Genomic DNA, 8699 nt, shown 5'->3' with positions numbered 1-8699 from the left:
AACCTAACCTTTAAGAGTCTGTTCAAGGGGGGAGCCCTCTTATCTATCAATGGAAAGATCTCCGTGCGTGACGTGATAAGGAATCCTAGAAAAGATCGATTGAGACTCCCTCCCCGGTCCCACGAAGATCTCTACGTACTTGTCCAGACAGAGATCTTCCGGTCTGCGTGCGTGGGAGCAGCTCAAGCAAAGAAGAGTCTGGTCTCTGAATTCAGGCCCGGCCCGCCCGTCTGCTGCTAGGTCCGGGAATGGCGCCAGGCGAGGGCGCCGCTATGCCCCGCTGCTCTGAAAGGCCGGCCCCCGGACTATGCAAAAGAATCGAGGCCGGGAGGTCTCGTCCATAGTGGTTCCCCCCGCCTTTGGTGATTGACCGAACAAAGAGGCCTAGATCTATGCCCCTTAATGAATCGAATGGTCCTTCGACCTTCGTTTGATTCCGGCGGCCGGCATAGATCTCATGAGACCCGCCCACTATTACTACGAAAAAAGCCCTGCCTTTTTCCTTCGCTACTAGGAGAGTAAGCAACTTCTATTAGCGCCGGACCTTGAGTCGAATTGATCGTGTCATGTGCAACGTCCATCAATGATGGTTCATTAATGTCCATTGATTTAGACTCCTTCCCCCTTCCCTTATACGAAGAAGATCGAGAGGGGCCCAAACCAAGAACGGAAACGGAAGCCTTTCGACTCACTCTCGTATGGCTCGCCCTCGAGCCCTGGGCAGGTCGGCCGGGTCTTTCCCTGTTGTTCTGTTCCCGCCACGAGAAAGACGCACGGAAGAGGTATGCCCTGCGCGTGGAGGATCCGTTGAGAGTGTCCGTTGTCTCGGTAGGGAAGAGTACGATCTTTTCCCCTATAGTATTGAATCAATAAAAAAAGAGGTCAGTGCTACGGCCCCCTATAGTTTGATCCAATATTGACCGGGGACGAGCCCCGACTTCCATAGGTCCTTGGTTCGACCTCCTTCCGCGGTCCTTGCTTTTAATAAAGCGGAGCGGGGCCAATTTCTCGTACTTGCGGCTTGTGCCCCGCCCGGTTCACTGGGCTGTTGGCCTACCAAGCACTTGCCCGCTGCTCCTGCCGCCCGCCAAGCGGGCTCCGCGCTCGTTATCCTTACTGTTCTCTCTGCTGGGGCCCCCTCCCATTGCTCTAGCCATAAGCTATGGCAGCTCCAGCTCGCACCCACTGGGGCCCGCCCAGCGAGGCCAGAGTGGGCTCAGCGGTCAGCCCCCATTCGAATTACGTTAGGGGGTCTTTCGCTTTTGCCAGATCTAGAGAGATACTACGAGTCCTCCGTCCCAGATTCCCTCGCCGCGGCCATCTGGTTCACCGGTACTACCAAAAACTCTCATGCTTACGTTACTGTTACTGATGTTAGTATTATCTCGGACCACGAAGACCCCAGTCGTGCTTCTGGTTTCCATTCCCATCATCATATTGAAGTTGGAAACTCCTCGTGCTCTGCCATAAGAACTTGGAGTCCGTATCATGGTGAAGGTAAGGTAACGCTGTGATTCTTGCTCAAAAAACTGACCGAACGCGTTCGAGTTATTGGCTCGTCCGACCCGGCAGCATTCATGAGTCGCTCGTTCAACTGTCCCTCGGAGACACGGTCGAGAAGTGCCATGCATGGTCGCCCCCCCTTTCTTTCTTTCTCTCGGTCCCACCCAGTGAGCGGAGCGCGGATGCGCTCGCTGCTGCATCTAGCGCACAAGCCCAAAGTAGTAATAGGCGCCTACGGCTCTATTGCGTAAAGGGGCGGAGCACCTTTACGTAATAGGGGCTTGTGCGCTAGAAGCGGGCGTGTGCGCTGCAGCAACAGCAGGGGCGTCAAGTGCCCTAAGGCTTGTGCGCCTTTATGGCTTGGGGGCCTGAGCCTTAGGGCTTGTGCGCTTTCTTTGGGGCCTTCTTTTGAAGCTCCCTAAAGAAATGGATCAAAAAAAGGGGGGGACTTCCGCAACGGGCTATGCCACCCATTACTTATGAGGGAAGTCGCATCCGTCCCATCGCAAGCACCTACAATGTCATGATCACATTGGTTTACCCTTTTTTCTTTGGTAGTTCAACGGACGGTCGCCCCTCCAACAAGAAAAGGTAGAAATATGGAAACTTCTCTGCCATTTGGATCGGAGAATTTATGGAGGAGTTTGAAATTTCCAGAAACCGCACGATTATATAGCCAAAGGGAATACGCCGCGCCTAAAATCATCCCAAGCGCTGCTAATGTGGCTACTAAGCTATTTCTTTGGAAAGCTCCTACTAAGATGGGAAATTCCCCGATAAAGCTGCTAGTACCAGGTGAACTCATATTGGCCAAAGTGGAAGAGAAGGAAATGGTAGGGAGATTCGGCATGGTGCTCACTAAACCTCCGTAATATCTAGCAAGTCGAGTCTGATGTCGGTCATATAGAACACCAACACATAGAAAAAGGGCTGAAGGAACCGGTCCATGACTTGACATCGGTGGAATGCTACCTCCAATTCCCTGTATGTTCGATAGAGCCAAATATTCCCCCCCCACTGATCGGAGTACGCCGATTACCCCCCGAACCGTACAAGATAGTTACCACCTATCATACGGCTTTCTAACTCCACTTCTTTTTCTGGTCGTTCCGCTCTGTCGGATCGATGGTTGTATAAGAGATCTGTAACCCCTCGACATTTTTGACAGAATGGTTCCTGCTTCCTACCCATAGTTAGCATGTATCTCCCCGGGTCATACTTGAGTATCACATCGTAGACCCCCACCCCAACTCTATCTTCCTTATCAGTGAACCGGAACATAGTGCATAGGTACTCTTCGATGCAGCGGGGACGAGACGACGTGACATACTACGATCACGTACAGAAGTGCTGCCCTTCGGCTCGGCAATATGGAACCTCTCAACTGCTCCCGTTCCTTTATGGGGGTCCTATCGGGATAGGTAGGCCCACGCTTTCCCCTCCCCCCGACCGATCAGTAGTTCCCCACGGCTGACAAATAGGAGTTTAGGCCGTAAAAGAAAGGCACCGGCCCCCCTTCCCCCCCACTGGGATTTTGCTTTCCTTATCTACGCGCGCACAGCGTCAGCACTGGCGAAAAAGAGGTCGGCTTTACTTAGAGTGCCCGCGGGCTTGTGCGCTAGAAGGGGCGGGCCGGGTGCTTGTGGGCCCCCCTCTGCAGCAAGTGCTTGTTGGACCCCCACCCCCGTTTCCCGAGAGGGGGCCGGGCAGTGTTTCCCCAGCGGCCGGCCAGTGGCGGCAGAAAACGAACTCGGGTGGGCTCCGCGCGGTTCGCGTTTTCTTGTTAAGAGAGCTTATCATTCTCTTATAGAAGCCCGCGTCCACGCCGGGGACGGGTAAAGCCCAGCGAAGCAGCAGGGAGCACTGAGCAATGGGGGGGGGGATGAGGGCGACTCCGCCCATGGGTTGGACCACACCACAGGCTGAAGTCCTTCCACGACAGGAGAAGGGCAGCGTCCTCGTTGTCGGACCGGAACAAGAAAGGGGAGCTAGTCGTTGGAGGGAAGACAAGGCTCGTTCCGTGCGACTCCACAGAAGAGTACGCGCGCTAGCGCTTATAGCAGCCAGTGAGCGAGCGCATCCGCGCTCCGCTTCGCGCACTTCTATCGCACAAGCCCCCAAGCCTACAATAGCAATAGGTGCTTCAGCCCTCTTGGGCCCTATTGTGTAAAGGCGCTTTATAGGCAGGCTTCTCGCTCTATTGCAACTTTGGGCGTGTGCGCTAAAACTACATAACTGCGCGCCTTACTATACTAATAGGACTAGCGCGCGCATCCCAGCTGCTTGCTGCTTTCTGTTCCAGCGGAGCTCGCTGCCTCCCCACCCTTGCTTAGCATTCCACTTGTGATCCTGGATGCAGTGGAGGATTTTGAGAAATGCGCCCGAATGTCCCCCTCCCTCCATAATACCCTACTTCTCTTTCCCCCCTCGAGAAAGAGAAAGAAAAGAAGAAAGGATTGATTCTCTTCTTTCATGTGAACGGCCCTATCTTGTATCGAATGGTTTTTCGTGCTATACACCACGTTGAGAAAGACCAAGCTCCTATGTACCGTACCATTTGGGTACCTCTCGAAAGGGGGGTGCTCCTTATGATGCGGGGCTGGATCAAAGCTGTCCGAAGTGCAATGACGGGGTAAACTCGGACTCGGATAGGATAGGATTGTGCGTGCCGGGCCCTTCGGGTGTCCATATTTTGGCCGAATTCCCCGTACCGTAGGCCCGCGCGGCCGTCATCTTTTTTTTGACGTTCCACCGCTGTTACGCCAGAAATCCAAGGTTCCACACGAGCTCCCGTTCTGCGGCGTGGTGGCAGGACCGCTAGGGGATTGGCTCCGGGTGTAGGTAGGGTCAAATCTGCAGGGGTCATGCAAATACATAGGCCCCTTCCCTTCTGCCGAGTAGTTTAGAAGGCGCTTTCCATTCTACGGTCCCTCGGAGCGAAGGCTTAGGCAGGTAGTACGGGCCCTCTGACTTCCAGCTATGTGCTGTGCGGCTCCCGCGAAGCGAATGAAGGGAAGCTCGAAGAGCTTTCTCCGCCAGCGGCTTATGTAGTGGTCGGCTTCGCACAGCCAGCGCTCACGCCAGCGAGCGAAGCGCGGGTGCCACTATTGCTATAAGGTGCCTAAAGGCCCAAAATAGCAAGAGGGGGGCACTTGCAGCACACGCCCGCGGCCTCTGCAGCTCCCCCCCCCTTACTGAACTTCACTTAGTAGTCGGCATTCTATAAGCGACTTGTCGAGTCTACGAAGCTTTGCTTATTGTAGTCGGCCCGTAATGCCTCCCTTCATTTGCTTGCCTCCTTCCAGCCCAGAATGCTTGGCCTCCTGCGCCAAGTCGATCTTTTAGGTTTTAGGCTTGGCTTCGTCCCGGAAGCGAAGCTTCTACGACGAGTCGCTTCTCCCCTTCTCCACTCTCTCCGGCGGAGAAAGCTCTTCGAGCTTCCGGGTGAGCTTACGCTTACTCTCAGCCTCTTTGATTGGTAGGCGGGCGGGATAAGCCCCCTACTTAAGATTCTGAAGGGTAACCTTTTGATTATGTCGTGACGCTTTGGTTAGGCCGACTACTCTACTACTACTATAGGCTACTTCTAGCTTCTATAGTGGCCCTGGGGCTTTGGTGTAGTTGTAGTTTGTATTGGTACTGAATGAACATATCAAACAAAGGCGAGCAGTATAAGCCCTTCGTAGGCCTGGGAAAAGCAGCGAACTCTATAAGCTAGGCTTTGTTCACCTTTGGACACGAACACTATTCCGTTCTCAGCGGAAACCCGCCTTAGAGATTGAACGTCGACTTATCTTATTGCCATTCAATCTAAGACAGCGCTGATAGCTTGTAGTCAACAGCCCCCCTTATGAAACCGAAAGCAGCCTTTGGTACTTAAGTAGTTAAGGCGAACAGCCCCCTTGCAACTATGATAGAGAGCCGTCTGCTTGTTGCCAAACCAACCCTGTTCGCCTTTCTTTTGAATCAAAGTAGGGCGAGCAGAGCGTACCCTATAGGGCAAAGCAAGAAAAAAGGCCTTTTTTCTTGAATCAAAGTAGGTCGCGACTGTTGTATTGTAGTCGGTCGGGGGAAGCTACCGCTTCTACGACAGCTCCGCTTCCTCGTCTTGCTTCTGGCAAAGCTTCTACTTTGCTTGCTTCTCTCGCGCTTGCTTGCGCGAAGGCGCCGAGTCCTTTTCGCTAGGTCCAAAAGCTTCCGTCAAAGCGAAAGATCTGATCCAACAGAAATCCCGCATATTGAGCGCAGCTGATATGCGGCTACGGCTAGGCGATCATATCATGCCATATAAGACTTCATTATGGATAGAGAGATCCCCTTACAGATAGAATAGATGTTCATGGATAGACAGACATTCCATTGATTCACGAAATGGCTCGTCGATCCAAATGATTCATTCTTCTGGTCTCTCTCCGCCCCCCGCCCCGAAACTGACCCACGGCACAGCGCCCATTCGCTTCGCGCGCGGGAAGGCAACGAAGTTCAGTTCAAGAGACCGCAGAGGAGTGGAGCAGCCGCGACACGAAGTTCCTTACCTTAGCTGGATCTCGCTGGTGCCACCTATACGGTAGGTAGGCGGCGGATGTGTGACGTTTGGAGTTGTCGTTCGTGCACCTGTCCCCAATGGAAGAATGAGTGATCCGTTCCCCTGCGGATCATGGCCTTACCACTCGGTCCCCGATGGCCAGCGGGGGATTCGGTATAGCAGCTCACGTTCGTTTGCGCTGCGCGTTCCCGCTGGACTGGACACGTGTTAGCTGTAGGAAGTATGGTTCCGAAAGTGACTTTGGTTCGCCAGTTCAGGCTCAACTCCTCGCTTTACGTTAGCGGACCTACAGGTCGGGCCGGGGCGGAGCACTCTTTCTTTCTGTGTGGGACGATGCCGGGGAGATAAGGGAATGCGTCGAGGCGGCGAACAACAACAACACAACTACATTTTTGCTTTTCCCTCCATGAGATGAGCCCTGTGCATTGGACCGATGGATAAGAGAACGGAGCTGGCCCAAAAAGCGCTTGGGCGCTCTACGTACGATGTAGACTCCATCAGATACATATCTTCTTTCTGATGGATCCATAATAGTGCGATATCCTCTTTCGATCTATTGATCTATTGAGTATCTTTCCCCTTATTATTGATAGATTCCCTCTCTATCCATTCCTACTCTTTCGATCTATCAGAACAGATCAGGCCATCTATCAATCGATTTGAAAATAGCACGTTCATCTCGCTTTTCGTTCATTTCCGCCACGCCATAATAAGAAGCAGGCGAAGCAGCTAGAAGCGCTCGCTTCTAGCCCTTTCTTTCTTATTCACGAATGAATTGGAAAGCCAACAGAAAGATTAGATTCTGACCTCGTCTAGCGCACAAGCCCTAAGTAGTAAGAGGGGCACTTTTTGAAACGCCCTTGTAGCGATAGGCGCTTCAAGCCGCAGACTTCGTTGGCTTAGAGTGCCCGGCGGCTTGTGCGCTAGGCTAGCACACGCCCAAAGTCGCAATAGGCGCTTAGGCGCTTGCCCTATTGGGCCCTATTGTTATAAGGCGCTTTATAGGCAGGCTGCCTCTGCAGCTGCCTGCGCGTAGGACCGTCCCTCACTCCCGTCCCGGGGCGCTAAGGGGGTTTAGTTTTTGGAACAGACGGCTGTGTTTTGCTGACGCCTCGAATCAAGCTTTTGTTGCGACATGCTATGTTTTCTCCCCCATTGCTAGTAGGTTGATGGGTCGCACGCCCGGCACACATGTTTTGGCCTTGTGTGTCCATAACTCAAAATAGGTGACCTAACGGCCGCCGCCCGACTAGACATACCCATAGTCACCAGATTCATATGGGCTACTGGGGAGTGGGCAATGATCTTCTTAAGATCGATCTGTCTTGAAGTGGTCGAGGGAGTATATATTATAGCAATCGCGCTTGGAGTATAAATGAAAGGAGTGGAACGAAGTGTCGCTTCGGGAAACATGGGTATTGAAAATCTTAAAAACCCGTGGGTTCCCAATTTTAAAGGAATTCCTGCCAAGATGACGGATCCTGCCGTAGGTGCCTCTACATGAGCTTCGGGTGACCAAATATGAACTGGTACCATAGGCACTTTGACGGAGAAAGAAGCGAAAGAAGCAATCCATAGAAAGATTTGGCGCCGCTCACTAAATTCTGTGGTTAATAAGATTTGTAAATCGGTGGTTCCTGTTTGGAGAAGAATCAACGGAATAGCTAATAGCATAAAAACAGATCCAAGTGAAGTATATAGGAAAAACTGATATGCTGCCTTGATCTTTCTTTGTCTCGAACCCCATACCCCTATAATAATGGTAGAGTAAGGGGCGGCCCCAAAGCGGAATTGACCGGTGGTGGTTGGTCGAAGCTCCAGTAGGTAGCCACTCCCTTCTCAGGGAACCGTACGTGAGACTTCCGCATCATACGGCTCCGTCCCGAGCTTCCGTCGTCGGCCCTTGTCATTAGACCACTATCTATGCATGTCTTTTCTGCCTTTACTCTCGAATCTTTTGCTTCTCGGGTGGTGGCGAACTATGCAGCTTGCGTTGCGGGAGATGCCCGCCCGTACGGCCCGGCCTCTTTCCCGCCCGAAAGAACCGCTCACTAGCTAGCCGGACTAGTGGGAGGGGGGCCCGACCGTAGAAAACCATGCCTTTCGCAATAAAGTTCCCCTCTTGCGTAAAGGTGCGTAGCCCAAAGTAGCAATAGAGCGAGAAGCACCAATTGCTACTTTGCGCTTCTCGCTCTCTTGTGTAAAGGGGGGCTACTCTTGCTATAAGGGGCGTGTGCGCTTAGCCCGTCTTCAAAATCCAGAAAAATGGGCTCGTTGGGAAGAAAGATGGAGTGCGGCCTGTAGAGCACATGTAACGCACAGTCGGGTTGCTCACGCAGCAGATCTCTCTCTCTCTCTAGATATCTATAGATAGAGAGAGAGAGATGTGAAAGTCATTGCCTTTATGGCCGCCCCCCTACTGACGGCCTTTACGCTACTACTACTGTGATGTGAGCGGTTCAAATTGGTTTGATCTTTCCCAATCAAAAAGGCCGGAACTTGTACGCTGCACTTGTACGGAGGCATAAAGGGACCCGACCCTTTTCTTATCTGAATCTTAAGGACAGGACCAAGCCCTATTCTTTCTATTCTCGAACCCAGCAAGCCCCAGCTCGCTCTCTAGCGCACAAGCCGCCGGGCACTCTAAGCC

The 8699-nt window shown here is 52.7% G+C and overlaps 1 pseudogene; it reads right to left on the bottom strand.

Moving 5' to 3' along the window:
• Positions 1-22: 22 nt before the first annotated feature.
• LOC137954798 (NADH-ubiquinone oxidoreductase chain 4-like) lies at positions 23-8147 on the bottom strand (annotated as a pseudogene).
• Between the last annotated feature and the right edge of the window lie 552 nt (positions 8148-8699).

This window comes from Aristolochia californica, unplaced genomic scaffold (assembly GCF_029961685.1).
Source record: "Aristolochia californica isolate CCGP_79_NKW_82.1479 unplaced genomic scaffold, dmAriCali1.0.hap1 SCAF_197, whole genome shotgun sequence".
Classification (NCBI taxonomy): domain Eukaryota; kingdom Viridiplantae; phylum Streptophyta; class Magnoliopsida; order Piperales; family Aristolochiaceae; genus Aristolochia; species Aristolochia californica.
The sequence above is the reverse complement of the archived record's forward strand: the minus strand, read 5'-3'. Positions and strand labels throughout refer to the sequence as shown.